Source organism: Leptodactylus fuscus, chromosome 2 (genome assembly GCF_031893055.1).
Source record: "Leptodactylus fuscus isolate aLepFus1 chromosome 2, aLepFus1.hap2, whole genome shotgun sequence".
NCBI classification, from domain to species: domain Eukaryota; kingdom Metazoa; phylum Chordata; class Amphibia; order Anura; family Leptodactylidae; genus Leptodactylus; species Leptodactylus fuscus.
Window position 1 is genome coordinate 1,440,304 of NC_134266.1, and position 16,902 is coordinate 1,457,205.

Here is a 16,902-nt window from a genome sequence, read left to right on the forward strand (position 1 = left end):
GAGATATATGGAGGGGAGAGGTGAGGATGAGGTCAGAGATATATGGAGGGGACAGGTGAGGATGAGGTCAGAGATATATGGAGAGGACAGGTGGGGATGAGGTCAGAGATATATGGAGGGGACAGGTGAGGAGGTCAGAGATATATGGAGGGCACAGGTGTGGATGAGGTCAGAGATATATGGAGAGGACAGGTGTGGATGAGGTCAGAGATATATGGAGAAGACAGGTGAGGAGGTCAGATATATATGGAGGGCACAGGTGGGGATGAGGTCAGAGATATATGGAGAAGACAGGTGAGGATGAGGTCAGAGATATATGGAGAGGACAGGTGGGGATGAGGTCAGAGATATATGGAGGGAACAGGTGAGGATGAGGTCAGAGATATATGGAGGGGACAGGTGTGGATGAGGTCAGAGATATATGGAGGGGACAGGTGTGGATGAGGTCAGAGATATATGGAGGGGACAGGTGTGGATGAGGTCAGAGATATATGGAGGGGACAAGTGTGGATGAGGCCAGAGATTTATATAGGGGGCAGGTGTGGATGAGGTCAGAGATATATGGAGGGGACAGATGAGGTCAGAGTTATATGGAGAGGACAGTTGAGGATGAGGTCAGAGATATATGGAGGGGACAGGTGAGTATGAGATCAGAGATATATGGAGGGGACAGGTGAGGATGAGGTCAGAGATATATGGAGGAACAGGTGAGGATGAGGTCAGAGATACATGGAGGGGACAGGTGTGGATGAGGTCAGAGATATATGGAGAGGACAGGTATGAGGTCAGAGATACATGGAGGGGACAGGTGAGGATGAGATCAGAGATATATGGAGGGGACAGGTGAGGATGAGGTCAGAGATATATGGAAGGGACAGGTGAGTATGAGGTCAGAGATATAAGGAGGGGACAGGTGTGGATGAGATCAGAGATATATGGAGGAGACAGGTGAGGATGAGGTCAGAGATATATGGAGGGGACAGGTGTGGATGAGGTCAGAGATATATGGATAGGACAGGTGAGGATGAGGTCAGAGATATATGGAGAGGACAGGTGTGGATGAGGTCAGAGATATATGGAGGGGACAGGTGAGGATGAGGTCAGAGATATATGGAGGGGACAGGTGAGGATGAGGTCAGAGATATATGGAGGGGACAGGTGAGGATGAGGTCAGAGATATATGGAAGGGACAGGTGAGGATGAGGTCAGAGATATATGGAGGGGACAGGTGAGGATGAGGTCAGAGATATATGGAGGGGACAGGTGTGGATGAGGTCAGAGATATATGGAGGGGACAGGTGAGGATGAGGTCAGAGATATATGGAGGGGACAGGTGAGGATGAGGTCAGAGATATATGGAGGGGACAGGTGAGGATGAGGTCAGAGATATATGGAGGGGACAGGTGAGGATGAGGTCAGAGATATATGGAGAGGACAGGTGAGGATGAGGTCAGAGATATATGGTGGGGACAGGTGAGGATGAGGTCAGAGATATATGGAGGGGACAGGTGTGGATGAGGTCAGAGATATATGGAGGGGACAGGTGAGGATGAGGTCAGAGATATATGGAGGGGACAGGTGTGGATGAGGTCAGAGATTTATGGAGGGGGCAGGTGTGGATGAGGTCAGAGATATATGGAGGGGAGAGGTGAGGATGAGGTCAGAGATATATGGAGGGGACAGGTGAGGATGAGGTCAGAGATATATGGAGAGGACAGGTGGGGATGAGGTCAGAGATATATGGAGGGGACAGGTGAGGAGGTCAGAGATATATGGAGGGCACAGGTGTGGATGAGGTCAGAGATATATGGAGAGGACAGGTGTGGATGAGGTCAGAGATATATGGAGAAGACAGGTGAGGAGGTCAGATATATATGGAGGGCACAGGTGGGGATGAGGTCAGAGATATATGGAGAAGACAGGTGAGGATGAGGTCAGAGATATATGGAGAGGACAGGTGGGGATGAGGTCAGAGATATATGGAGGGGACAGGTGAGGATGAGGTCAGAGATATATGGAGGGGACAGGTGTGGATGAGGTCAGAGATATATGGAGGGGACAGGTGTGGATGAGGTCAGAGATATATGGAGGGGACAGGTGTGGATGAGGTCAGAGATATATGGAGGGGACAGGTGTGGATGAGGCCAGAGATTTATATAGGGGGCAGGTGTGGATGAGGTCAGAGATATATGGAGGGGACAGATGAGGTCAGAGTTATATGGAGAGGACAGTTGAGGATGAGGTCAGAGATATATGGAGGGGACAGGTGAGTATGAGATCAGAGATATATGGAGGGGACAGGTGAGGATGAGGTCAGAGATATATGGAGGAACAGGTGAGGATGAGGTCAGAGATACATGGAGGGGACAGGTGTGGATGAGGTCAGAGATATATGGAGAGGACAGGTATGAGGTCAGAGATACATGGAGGGGACAGGTGAGGATGAGATCAGAGATATATGGAGGGGACAGGTGAGGATGAGTTCAGAGATATATGGAAGGGACAGGTGAGTATGAGGTCAGAGATATAAGGAGGGGACAGGTGTGGATGAGATCAGAGATATATGGAGGAGACAGGTGAGGATGAGGTCAGAGATATATGGAGGGGACAGGTGTGGATGAGGTCAGAGATATATGGATAGGACAGGTGAGGATGAGGTCAGAGATATATGGAGAGGACAGGTGTGGATGAGGTCAGAGATATATGGAGGGGACAGGTGAGGATGAGGTCAGAGATATATGGAGGGGACAGGTGAGGATGAGGTCAGAGATATATGGAGGGGACAGGTGAGGATGAGGTCAGAGATATATGGAAGGGACAGGTGAGGATGAGGTCAGAGATATATGGAGGGGACAGGTGAGGATGAGGTCAGAGATATATGGAGGGGACAGGTGTGGATGAGGTCAGAGATATATGGAGGGGACAGGTGAGGATGAGGTCAGAGATATATGGAGGGGACAGGTGAGGATGAGGTCAGAGATATATGGAGGGGACAGGTGAGGATGAGGTCAGAGATATATGGAGGGGACACTGTTATTTATTACACCCTCTGTATTACAGCCCACCACTCTTATTACCCCCTCTAATACAGCCCCGCTCTGTACTTCAGCCCCTCCCTATGTTAGTCGGTGACCACCGCTGTCCTGTATTCCGGTCCTGACAGTGTTAACAATAAGAGTGGGGGGATATTACGTGCGGTGCACAAGATATATTCTGTCAGCAGCACAAATTGCTCAGCAGTCAGAAAATCAATAAACATCCCGGTGACAAGACTGAAATGAGAGTTATTTTCTCTGATCACTATCTTCACCGCCAATATGTACTTAGGGCAAACAAAATATAGCTGGACATGTTGTGGCGGCTGATATCAGGCAATAAGGTCTGCTCCACCTGCTGATAATGGAGTCCGCAGGACAAGGGGACACTAATGGACACTCCTGCTTCTAAAATTTTTGGAAATATGAAATCTGTGCCCATTCATTTCCTATTATATCAATTTATGCTTTTTCTGATACCGAGATCCAAATCCAGAGCCATAAATGGAAATTCTGCAATGTTCTGCCTGTAGTCACCACTAGAGGGAGCCATATAATGCTGTGTATAATGAGCGCCCCTAGTGGTAACCGCAGGCACACAGAATATTATTACTTGTCTCTATGTCTATGCTTGGATAAATGATATTTATGGAGATTTTCACTTATTTACTCGCATTCAAGTCTTGGGTCACATCGGGCACCGTAAGAAAGGATGGAACGTACTGCATTGTGCCAGGAAGTGCTAAGGGAGGAACATGGGAGACCTTGGTGACACAAAATAAATTCAGTGGTTGTAGAAATCATTGTGTCAGCCCAGAACTGAAGTTTGTGATCATAGAATCATTTGGGAGATTAAGCAAAATGTCCCAGAATTCAGGTGTGAACTGCGCCGTAAAACTGTCTAACACGATGTGCGGAGAGTTTATTGGGTGTTGTAGACATTTTCGCAACTTATGCAGAAAAGGGGAGTGGCCTTGTGGGAAAGGGGAGTGGCCTAAGTTGTGACCAAAAACGTGCCAGGAACTTTTACACCAACTAATAGGAGTTTCGCCGTTGCGGGACTTTTGGTTCCGTTCAAAGTGTCCATTGTTTTGTTAACATTGATATCTATGGTAATGGTTATATGACGGATGATAACGGAGGCCGCCCACCTTATTGTCCATTATTTCTGTCTGTTTTTAGTTATTTTGTAACAGCCTTGCGGGGGTGGTGTGAATACCCCCCAGTGTCTGGTAATAGGATAATCCAGAATTGCCCCTTATATAATGACCCAATAAATACCATAAAGTGATCCCAATATGTGAAATACAGAAGGGGCTCCGAATGTCTTCCAGATTTGTCTCCTAGAACTACAATTCCCAGAATTGCTGTTACGATGCAGTTGTGAATGAAGCCGGAACGTTCTGCAGTTTGTCCAGCAGGTGTCAGCACAGAGCTATGCATGGACTTACTGACACTGGTCCTGTGTGATTGCGCCGCCGCAGGGTGATGGGGAGGTTGTCAGATCATTCATCAGCCCTGCAGGTCAATGAGATTTTTAGATTTCATGCACTGATATCATGTACAGCGCTCCGATGCTGAGCATGCTGTATGTCGGTTCATTTATTGTAATTTTTGGTTTTCTGTTCTCCCAGATGGTCCAGAAGGCAAAAGATCTGAAAAAATCTCCCAAATTCTGCATCTTTACATTTTCCTCTGTTTTCCCCCTTCCTGCTTTTTCCTCCTCAGCGTCTCCCAAAGCCTCAGCCGGACAGAGAAGCGCAGGAATGAGGGGGAGATGAGAACCCGAACATTGGGCCTCAGCCTGTAGAGAGAGGGGTCTGGTGCGGGTCTGGGGTCTGCATTAAAAAGATCTGCTTAAGGGTGTGACCCGGGGTCTTTATTAATATTCAGGGTCTAGTCTGGGCCTGCTTTTACTTTGGGGTCTGGATTTATTTAGAGAGTCCAGGCTAAAGTCCACAGACAATCAGGACCTTTGCAGAGCTGGGTTATGACTGTATGGGCACTGATATCTGTCCACACTTTGGAGTCATCTCTCCATAATATGAAGCATTGGGAGATCTATTTGGGTGGAGTTCCCCTTTAAGTGGATATTTTGGGTAGGATAAGGTCAGCAGTTTTGGGGAATCTTCAGTTGTTTCCTCTGAGTTTTTTTCTTTCTATGTCCTGGAAAAAAATTGCTCATTTACATAAAAGAAAACACTTAACCTGCTCAACTGGTGGAGAACTGGATGTGAGGCAAAATTAAATATGCAAATGTATGCGTAATGTATGCAGAAATATGCATCAGCGGTGTAAAACTGTGCACCAGTGCTCGCCGCCGATATATGGAGGCAGAAAGTCACTGCAGGAGGGGACAAAGGCCTCGAGGATGATGAGGGTGATGATGTGGAGGATGATGAGGGTGATGATGTGGAGGATGATGAGGGTGATGATGTGGAGGATGTCACGTCTATATGCACCCATCTTTCCAACAATTAAGATATTCACCCATAGCTGTGAAGCGACTAGACAAGCCTGAGAAAGCTGGGTGGTGATTGGTACTGCAGGGAGACAGTGGCGGGTCCAGGCTTTGTGGGGCCCTGGGCAATTGACTTTGGTGGGGCCCTACTTACCGGGGGGGGTCTGGGGATCCTCCCTCAGAATTTTTTGAAAAAATTAGCCCTAAAAATGCGTTTTTCAAATGCGATTCCTATTTTCTGCCATTACATTCTGACATTACAATAAATACATTGCAGTAATACTCACCGGAGACGTCTCCCCACATTTCCCGTCTCTTCCCTTTGGACCGCCATCACCACTTCTTCAGCTGTGACTTGACTCTGTATAGTTTGAAACACAGACGTCTCTGACTCTGAAGATGGAGGCGGCGCTGGAGGGAGCTCTCGGGCAGCAGTGGGGACGCTCTCGTCGCCGTTTGAGCGCTGGGGCCCGCCCTCATTGCTGTGGAGAACTCATCTGCATACCGGTTAAAACCGGTATTTCTAAGGAACGGCGCTGCAGAGACCACATCTAAAGGTAAGAGACGAATAGCCTTTCTTAAGGCGACTAAGATGTGGTAATTAGAAAAAATGTTGCTTTAGTGGTAGAATCCCTTTAATCCTAGCAGGCTTCGGGCCTATATTGTACCGCTACTACAGGCTTTGGGCCTATATGGTAATATCCCAGACCACATGACGTCTGACACATTACCATATAGGCCCGAAGCCTGCTAGGAGTAACATCGGATCCCTGAGAGGTGAGTAACAGTGTTTATTATGTTCCCTCACCTCCCCTGGGGCTCCGATTATTATACTGAAAAGACCCTGAAGTATAATAATAGCGTCAGTGGGATCGCGGCCTGGCCCGGGCCTACTCACTACCATCCTCCGCGGCCTATAGTACAAGGGGAAGCGGGAGCGGCAGTGAGCAGGTCCAGGGAGGTTGGTAAATAAAACAAAAAAAATGTTATTATACTTACTGATCGCGCTGCTGCTGCTCCCGCTGCCTCCGCGAGTCTCTTCTCTCGGCAGACGTCAGACTTATCAGTGTAGGCAGCATGATGACGCCACCTACGCTAATATGTAGACGTATGAACCAGCGCACGGACAGCGGCAGCAGTCCTACGCTGATAAAAAGAAAAAAAAAGTTAAAAAAAAGAAAAAAAACATCGCCCAGGTGCCGCCCCCATTAGAAGTGCAGTGCTGGGTCCAGGCCGTGCCGTGGGGCCCCAGGCTATTGCCCGGCTCGCCCGGCCCTGGATCCGCCCCTGAGGGCAGGTGCTGTAAATCCCCTATAAATCTGTCGCTGCGTAAATGATCAGTAATCTGGTGACAACCAGAACAGGAACAGTAATACAAGCCATTCTGGTTGTGATCCAACTCTCTCAGGCTCCTGAATGGCAGATCTGTCTAATTATGAAAAATCATCCATTGCTATGTTGCAGGAATGGACCATAAGAAGTCGTATTCTCTATAAAAAAACAAAAAAAACCTGTAGCAGTAACCATATTACTTGCTACCCAGCTTTCCCAGACTCCTGAATGACAAACTTGTCAAGTCATATACATAATATGTTACTGCATAACTAAGTAGAAATAGATTCAGAGTAAAAGAAAACTGGGTGACGTCTGCTAATAAAATCTGTATCTGAAGCCACAGCCGTCCCCATATTATATAATCTTATCACAGGAGTTTTATCCTCTACAATAAACTGCACCAAATGTGAACACGACCTAAACACCAGGGAATGTCTCTCCCTGCCTCCCAGACAAGGTGCATTTATATAAAAATCATGTAATACGATGCGGAATCCTCTACTAAGTCTCTGCTTATTTATATACTATAAACCCGCCATATACTGTGACCTCATTATATAGAAAATAAATAATAGTAAGAATACAGGTCAGTGATAGCCGCAGCTTAGACACATCACAGCCTTATAGTGGGGGAGGGGACACCATGTCTATTTATATCTTAGAATGCCTGATTCAGGTGACACCGCAGCTCTGACAAAGACCCCGACTCATGTCCAAGAGAGAAACACCAGAGCAAGTGGCCAAAGAAACAAATCTACTCAGTACCGAAGATGGAATAAATATCCCTATAGGAAAATAGATATTCCCTATATTCAAAAATATAACTAATATAATACTGCCCCTATGTACAAGAATATAACTAATATAATACTACTCCTATATACAAGAATATAACTACTATAATACTACTCCTATGTACAAAAATATAACTACTATAATACTACCTCTTATATACAATAATATAACTACTATAATACTACCTCCTATATACAATAATATAACTACTATAATACTACTCCTATATACAAGAATATAACTACTATAATACTACCTAATATGTACAAGAAATAACTACTATAATACTACTCCTATATACAAGAATATAACTACTATAATACTACCTCCTATGTACAAGAATATAACAACTATAATACTACTCCCATGTACAAGAATATAACTACTATAATACTACCTCCTATGTACAAGAATATAACTACTATAATACTACCTCCTATGTACAAGAATATAACTACTATAATACTGCTCCTATGTACAAGAATATAACTACTATAATACTGCTCCTATGTACAAGAATATAACTACTATAATACTACTCCTATGTACAAGAATATAACTACTATAATACTACCTCCTATGTACAAGAATATAACTACTATAATACTACTCCTATGTACAAGAATATAACTACTATAATACTACCTCCTATGTACAAGAATATAACTACTATAATACTACCTCCTATGTACAAGAATATAACAACTATAATACTACTCCCATGTACAAGAATATAACTGCTATAATACTACTCCTATGTACAAGAATATAACTACTATAATACTACTCCTATGTACAAGAATATAACTACTATAATACTGCTCCTATGTACAAGAATATAACTACTATAATACTGCTCCTATGTACAAGAATATAACTACTATAATACTATCTCCTATGTACAAGAATATAACTACTATAATACTACTCCTATATACAAGAATATAACTACTATAATACTACTCCTATGTACAAGAATATAACTACTATAATACTACTCCTATGTACAAGAATATAACTACTATAATACTGCCCCTATGTACAAGAATATAACTACTATAATACTGCTCCTATATACAAGAATATAACTACTATAATACTACCTCCTATGTACAAGAATATAACTACTATAATACTACTCCTATGTACAAGAACATAACTACTATAATACTACCTCCTATGTACAAGAATATAACTACTATAATACTGCCCCTATGTACAAGAATATAACTACTATAATACTGCTCCTATATACAAGAATATAACTACTATAATACTACCTCCTATGTACAAGAATATAACTACTATAATACTACTCCTATGTACAAGAATATAACTACTATAATACTACTCCTATGTACAAGAATATAACTACAACAATACTACCTCCTATGTACAAGAATATAAGTACTATAATACTGCCTCCTATGTACAAGAATATAACTACTATAATACTACTCCTATGTACAAGAATATAACTACTATAATACTACTCCTATGTACAAGAATATAACTACTATAATACTACTCCTATATACAAGAATATAACTACTATAATACTACTCCTATGTACAAGAATATGACTACTATAATACTACTCCTATGTACAAGAATATAACTACTATAATACTACTCCTATGTACAAGAATATAACTACTATAATACTACTCCTATGTACAAGAATATAACTACTATAATACTACTCCTATATACAAGAATATAACTACTATAATACTGCCTCCTATGTACAAGAATATAACTACTATAATACTGCTCCTATGTACAAGAATATAACTACTATAATACTACTCCTATGTACAAGAATATAACTACTATAATACTACCTCCTATGTACAAGAATATAACTACTACTAGCTGTTACCCGCGACTTGGTCTGCGGTGATTGTAGCAGTGGGTATATACAGGCGGGGGTAAGGTTTTCGTACTGTGTATAAGGGATGGGATATGAAATGTAAGTTTGTATCTTGTTTTTGCTGTAATTCAGAGAATCCGTGAGACTTTTGTGTTGAAGTTACTTTGTATTAGAGCTGCTATATATACGGTGTTGTGAGAAACTTTACATAGTGACTTTGGGACAGAAGTATTTGAAGTTAACCCTTTCCCGCCGATGGCATTTTTTGAATTTCGTTTTTGACTCCCCTCCTTCTAAACCCCATAACTTTTTTATGTCTCCGTTCCCAGAGCCATATGAGGTCTTAATTTTTGCGGGACAGATTTTTCTTCATGATGCCGCCATTATTTATTCTATATAATGTACTGGGAAGCAGGAAAAAAATTCAGAATGGGGTGGATTGGAAGAAAAAATACATTTCTGCGACATTCTTACGGGCTTTGGTTTTACGGCGTTCACTGTGCAACCAAAATGACATGTCCCCTGTATTCTGTGTTTTGTTACGATTCCGGGGACACCAAATTTATATGGTTTTATTTACATTTTGACCCCTTAAAAAAATCCAAAACGGTGTTAAAAAATTATTTTTTGAAAAGTCGCCATATTCCGACAGCCGTAACTTTTTTATACGTGTGTGTACGGGGATGTATAGGGTGTCTTGTTTTGCGGGGCCGGGTGTACTGTGTAGTTCTACCATTTTCGGGAAATGTTATTGCTTTGATCAGTTTTTATTCAAATTTTTATCAGAATCAAAACATTAAAAAGTCAGTTTGGCACTTTTGACCATTTTTCCCGCTACGGCGTTTACCGAACAGGAAAAATATTTGTATAGCTTTGTAGAGCAGGCGATTTTGGACGTGGGGATACATAACATGTATGTGTTTCACGGTATTTAACTACTTTTATATGTGTTCTAGGGAAAGGGGGGTGATTTGAATTTTTAATCCTTTTTATTTTATTTTTTAATTTTTTTTTACTTCTTTTAAACTTTTTTTTTGCATTTATTAGACCGCCTAGGGGTATTGACATATGTGGGCGGTGTCGCGGATTGTCAGAGCGGTGGGGGTTGGCAAACATGGCTGCTCCGGAGCGTTATAGAGAAGCTCCTGGAGTATCGTTAAGGTGAGGGGCAGAGTGGTAAAGTCTATGTATATGTGATTGTGTGGGGTTAGGGGCGAGGCTGTAAAAGGCAATATGAATTTTGTGGCTTGCTATGGTCCAAAGTGTGTGAGATTGCAGAGATGGTGGTGTGAGTTTGGGTTTTGTGGGGGTCCTGGCACAAACGTATGTGCGCTATTGTGACGAAAAGTAGCCTATTGTTTAATCGAGTGTAATGACTATGTTTGTGGAAAATTTCAGCCAAATCGGTGGAGCGGGTTTTCCGTGATTGAGGAACAAACATCCGAACATGCAAACATCCAAACACACAAACCCACAAACTCACAAACTTTCACATTTATAATATTAATAGGATAATACTGCCCCTATGTACAAGAATATAACTACAACAATACTACCTCCTATGTACAAGAATATAAGTACTATAATACTACTCCTATGTACAAGAATATAACTACTATAATACTACTCCTATGTACAAGAATATAACTACTATAATACTACTCCTATGTACAAGAATATAACTACTATAATACTGCTCCTATGTACAAGAATATAACTACTATAATACTGCTCCTATGTACAAGAATATAACTACTATAATACTACTCCTATGTACAAGAATATAACTACTATAATACTACTCCTATGTACAAGAATATAACTACTATAATACTGCTCCTATGTACAAGAATATAACTACTATAATACTGCTCCTATGTACAAGAATATAACTACTATAATACTGCTCCTATGTACAAGAATATAACTACTATAATACTACTCCTATGTTCAAGAATATAACTACTATAATACTGCCTCCTATGTACAAGAATATAACTACAACAATACTACCTCCTATGTACAAGAATATAACTACTATAATACTACTCCTATGTACAAGAATATAACTACTATAATACTACTCCTATGTACAAGAATATAACTACTATAATACTACTCCTATGTACAAGAATATAACTACTATAATACTGCTCCTATGTACAAGAATATAACTACTATAATACTGCTCCTATGTACAAGAATATAACTACTATAATACTACTCCTATGTACAAGAATATAACTACTATAATACTACTCCTATGTACAAGAATATAACTACTATAATACTGCTCCTATGTACAAGAATATAACTACTATAATACTGCTCCTATGTACAAGAATATAACTACAACAATACTACCTCCTATGTACAAGAATATAACTACTATAATAATGTCTCCTATGTACAAGAATATAACTACTATAATACTGCTCCTATGTACAAGAATATAACTACTATAATACTACTCCTATGTACAAGAATATAACTACTATAATACTACTCCTATGTACAAGAATATAACTACTATAATACTACTCCCATATACAAGAATATAACTACTATAATACTACTCCCATATACAAGAATATAACTACTATAATACTGCCTCCTATGTACAAGAATATAACTACTATAATACTACTCCTATGTACAAGAATATAACTACTATAATACTACTCCTATGTACAAGAATATAACTACTATAATACTACCTCCTAGCTGTGAGGACGTGTTTTTGTAGCTCTCCTGAGGCTCCTGATGTCTGGAGATAGCCCAGGGCGGGGCCACCCTGGGTGGGGAAGTTCCCCTGCCAAGGCCCAGGCTCCAAGGCCTTCTCTGGGAAGCAATTCCCAGACAACTAAAAAAATGGATGGAAATCCTAAAGTCCCCAGTAATGGGAATCGTGTCCAGTGTGTCAGCAGTCCTAGTGCAGCAAGCCAAGATGGGAAGAAAGTTGTAAAGGAAGAAGTAACGGAAGCAAGCAGTAGTACGGTGCAACAACCAAGCAAAATGGTTGAATGTAAGGAGCAAACTTTGCAGCCTGTGCAGACTCCATTGCAGGTTGCAGGTGTCCAGTCCACCCCACCCTCCTGCAGACAGAGGAGAACATCCCTGGAGAAGCAGACCATGCAGGAGAACATGCAGCAGTCTGTATTGGTACGGTCTGAGCGGACAAGATCTGGAAGCGGTAACTACAAAAATGTAGTGAAGGCAGTGGAGGAGATCAAAGGGAGACCAGCGGGGAAGCTTCAAGGTACCAGCAGTACAGTCACTGGAAATAAACTGGGACATAGTCCCCAGTCTGGACATTGTGGGCCCATGGCAGTGACAACAACCGTAGCATGTCAGAAATCACAGGCTACACCAACCAGAAGCCATACTGTGGGTAACCAACCTGCAAAGCTTTCCAACAATGCACAGACTGTCACAGCTACTGAGCGAGCACCAGAACTGCGCCTGGCAGATGAGATACCAGCACTGGTCAAGCGACTGGAGACATTGAAGGCCAGTAAAATATATCTGCAGAGACAGATTGAATGTGCGTATAATCTAAAAAAGTCTGCCTGCCCTGAGAAACTGGTGTTACTGGACAGGAAGCTGAACGCACTGGCGAAAGAGCTCGCCGAGAACGTACGGGAGACCGAGACTGTACTGGAGCAAATGGGACCGGTGGGAGAATCATACAGAAACCAGCAGCGGTTCCAGGAATACCAGAAGTCACCATCACCTTGTGCTAAAGCTGGGTCTGAACCCTCTCAAGGTGGCAGCCAGCAGTCCCATGTAAAACCAGTTCTGCAGCCAGCAAGTTTCCCTTTTAAGGAAGGGAATTTGTACGGGAAAGCGACCAGTGTTCAGCAACAGCAAAAACCTGCAGCAGTTCTCAGCAAGGCACCACAAGTCCCAGCAACCAGCACTTTGCAACCAGGTCATGGACCCCTGCCTAATGGTAATGAAGTAGCAGCTGTGCAGACACCACAAGTCCCAGGAGACAAGTCATTGCAGCAGGACTATGGACTCTTACCTGAAGGTACTGGGGGAGTAACATATTTGGGGTTACAGGTTGTGGACTCTGTTGTGCAGGACTCTGCTGCCGCTGACTGTAGTGGTAATATGGACTCTGCTATGCAGGACTCTGCTGCCGCTGACTATAATACTAATATGGACTCTGCTGTGCAGGACTCTGCTGCCGCTGATTGTCTGACTAATGTGCCTGATATTATGGATATTCCTGTATGTGATAATGGCCCAGCAGGGGAAGGTGTTTCTGGGGGGGTTCCTTCACGATCTATGGTGTCAGACCCCTCTGCAGTCCAGTCTCTGGAGTCTGGTGATATTGCAGACATAGAGGTTGATGGTGGGGCGGACACAGGACAGTCCAGTGTGCAGGACTTTCCCCCTCTAGATACTCGCACAGTAGCAGAACCACATGGTACAGGTGCTCAGCAGCCCACACAGCGCCCACAAACACGCCAAGATGGCGGATCCGGCCGTACCTCCTCAGGGAATGCCTGGAGCCGCGGTGCTCCATCTTTTGCATCAAACTCCAATTATACAGGCCAGGCTTTCAGGAGGAGGAATGTAGTCAGGTTTAGGCACGGAGGTGCCAAGGAGGATCTGCCGGATAGGAGGTTTGTGGTCCGAGAGCTCCTATGTACCCAGATGGGCTTTGTGCCGACTGATATCCTGGCCGTCATAAACCTTCCTGACCGCCAGGGGTATGATGTTAGTTTTAAGCTGATGTCTGATCTGGACCGGTTCTGGGCCAATCTCACCAGGTTGAGAGATACGGAAGGTTGGGATAAGTTCAGTTTCATCCCCATCTCTAGGCCAGATACAGCCTCTGTCACAATTGTATTTTGGAATGAAGCCGTTCCCCCTCAGGATATTGTCATCTGGCTCAGGAGGCATTGTGACCTCATGTCTGATCTTAGTAAGAACAGGGATGAAGACGGGGTCTGGACCGGTGGTTGGAGGGTCCTGGTGAAGTTGCGTCAGCAGAACAACATAACCCAACATCTGCCCAATTCGTTCTTTATAGGCCGAGAAAAAGGGATCTGCTTCTATGCGGGTCAGCCTCGCCGGTGCTTCAAGTGTGGGAAGGCCGGCCATGTGGCCAGTGTATGCTCCATGGTAAAGTGTAGCCTATGTAATGAAATGGGCCACGTGAGTGCCACATGCCAAAACATTAGGTGTAACCTGTGCGGTAGGATCGGTCACCCCCACAGAGATTGTCCTGATGCCTGGCATAACATCTGTAAGGATAGCCCTGATGAGGACTTGCTGGCAGCGGCTGATGACATACAGGAGGAGGAGGAGGCGCTATTGTCAGGGTCAGTAGTCACGGAGGCGGAGCCTCAACCACATACAGGTGATACCACCCAAGACCAGGCCGTGTCAGGTCCCATTGAGACGACCATGGAGGTTGTTGAGCAGGTTGTACAACCCTCAGTGGTCGTCTCTTCTCCTGCCCGATCATCCAACAATAATAAAAGGAGGAAGAAGGATAAAGCCAGCCGTAAGCCTGAGGGTGAGTGGACCACGGTAGAAAAGCCCACAAAGATGAGAGTAAGTAGTGCAGGTGAGGTCACTGCAACGGGGAATAGATTTAGTGTCCTATCAGAGTCAGACGGAGAAGCAGAACTAGACAGAGAACTCTCACGAATGATGGCGGAGTATGAGGAGGAGCCAGAGGGCGATCCCCCCACTAAGAGGAGACCCCACCGAGATGAGGGGCAGTCCGAATCGGACATGGAAACAGCTGGTCACCAGGACACCTCTGACTCTGATCTATGACAATGGGGCCCATCTCTCTGTTTCTCATATTCCTAGTTGTTCTGATGGCAGGTTTCTATCTTAAAGTTATCTCTAGTAATGTGAATAGCATCCGAGCAAGGAGGACAAGACACGCAGTGTATGAACATCTGAGATATCTTGATGCCGATGTCTATTTCTTACAAGAAACCCGTTTAAATACTTTAGGACTAATACGAGAAGCAGAGAGAGAATGGAAATCTGGCCCGTCCTTCTGGTCTCTGGCTGTGGAACCTTATGCCGGGGTTTCTATACTGTTTAACACCCCTGATGTCACCATACACAGATTCACTGAGGTTCTGATGGGGAGGTGCCTGGTTTTAGAAGTTACCATCCGAGGCAGAAGGCTCCGACTCATTAATATCTATGGTCCACCGCAGTCAGTGATGGAAAGGGCACGTCTGTTTGATGAAGTCAAGCAGTACTTGTTTACATCTGTTCCGGTAGTCATGGCAGGGGACTTCAATGCCACCATGTCATCCAGTGACAGACCTACTGGTAGGCCTCTCACCAGGGACTGCAAGGTCTTAAGCAGAATTATTTCACAGGCTGGTCTGTCTGATGTGTTTACTGAGGGTGGTAGGAAACCAAAATTCACTTACTCCTGCGCTGGTAGATGCAGTCGGATAGACTTAGCTCTGGTCAGTCCCGCTGAGCATGTTAGTGAGAAAAGTGAAAAGACAGTCCCTTATTCTGATCATCTGGCTTTGTATTTTTGCTTGGGCTCCACAAAACGCCCTGATATTGGGAGAGGCCTATGGAAGCTCAATTCCAGCCTCTTGGACGATGACTGTGTCCGGAGTTGTGTCCACTCTCTATTTCAGAACCAGCTTGAGAGAGTGGTGTTTTATGATAACATGGCAGACTGGTGGGAGGATGTCAAGGAGGAGATCAGATCCCTCTTAAGGAGACTGTCAGTTAAGAAGGGGAAGAGTAAATATAGCCAGTATCTCAGGCTGCGGAAAGAATTAGAGTCACTCTATTCGGCGGGCGGGGATAACCAACAGAAGATTGACCGGCTGAAATCTGAGATCAGTCAGTATCAGTACCGCAGGTATACATCCCTGGTTCTTGAACGGGATTATGGGTCCTTAGGGGCTCCGGATCCTTTTGAGAATTGCAGGGAGCGGGTGGCAAATAAATCGGTCACAGGTCTCACTGACTCCCAGGGTGTGTTACAGGAGTCTCGGGAGGGTATCCTGGGGGTGGTGAGAACTTACTATGCTGACTTGTTTCAGAAGAAGGTTTTGGATAGAGAGAAGGTGGCTCAATTCTTGGAGGCAACTCCAGGTCCTGATACTAATGATTTGGACTTTTCTCCTTTGACAGCAGAGTTAACAGTGGAGGAGGTGAAAGAGGCCATAGATAAGTTACATCTGAAGAAGGCACCAGGTCCAGATGGGATTACAGCTGAGTTCTATAAGAAATTCCGAGACCTCTTGGCACCAATTCTCGTGGATGTATACAAAACTAGTCTAGAAAACCACCTGATGCCTCCATCCATGAGAGTGTCCTCCCTGATCCTGCTGTCTAAAGGTAAAGAGCCTAGTGACATCAAGAACTGGAGGCCGATTGCCCTCTTGAAT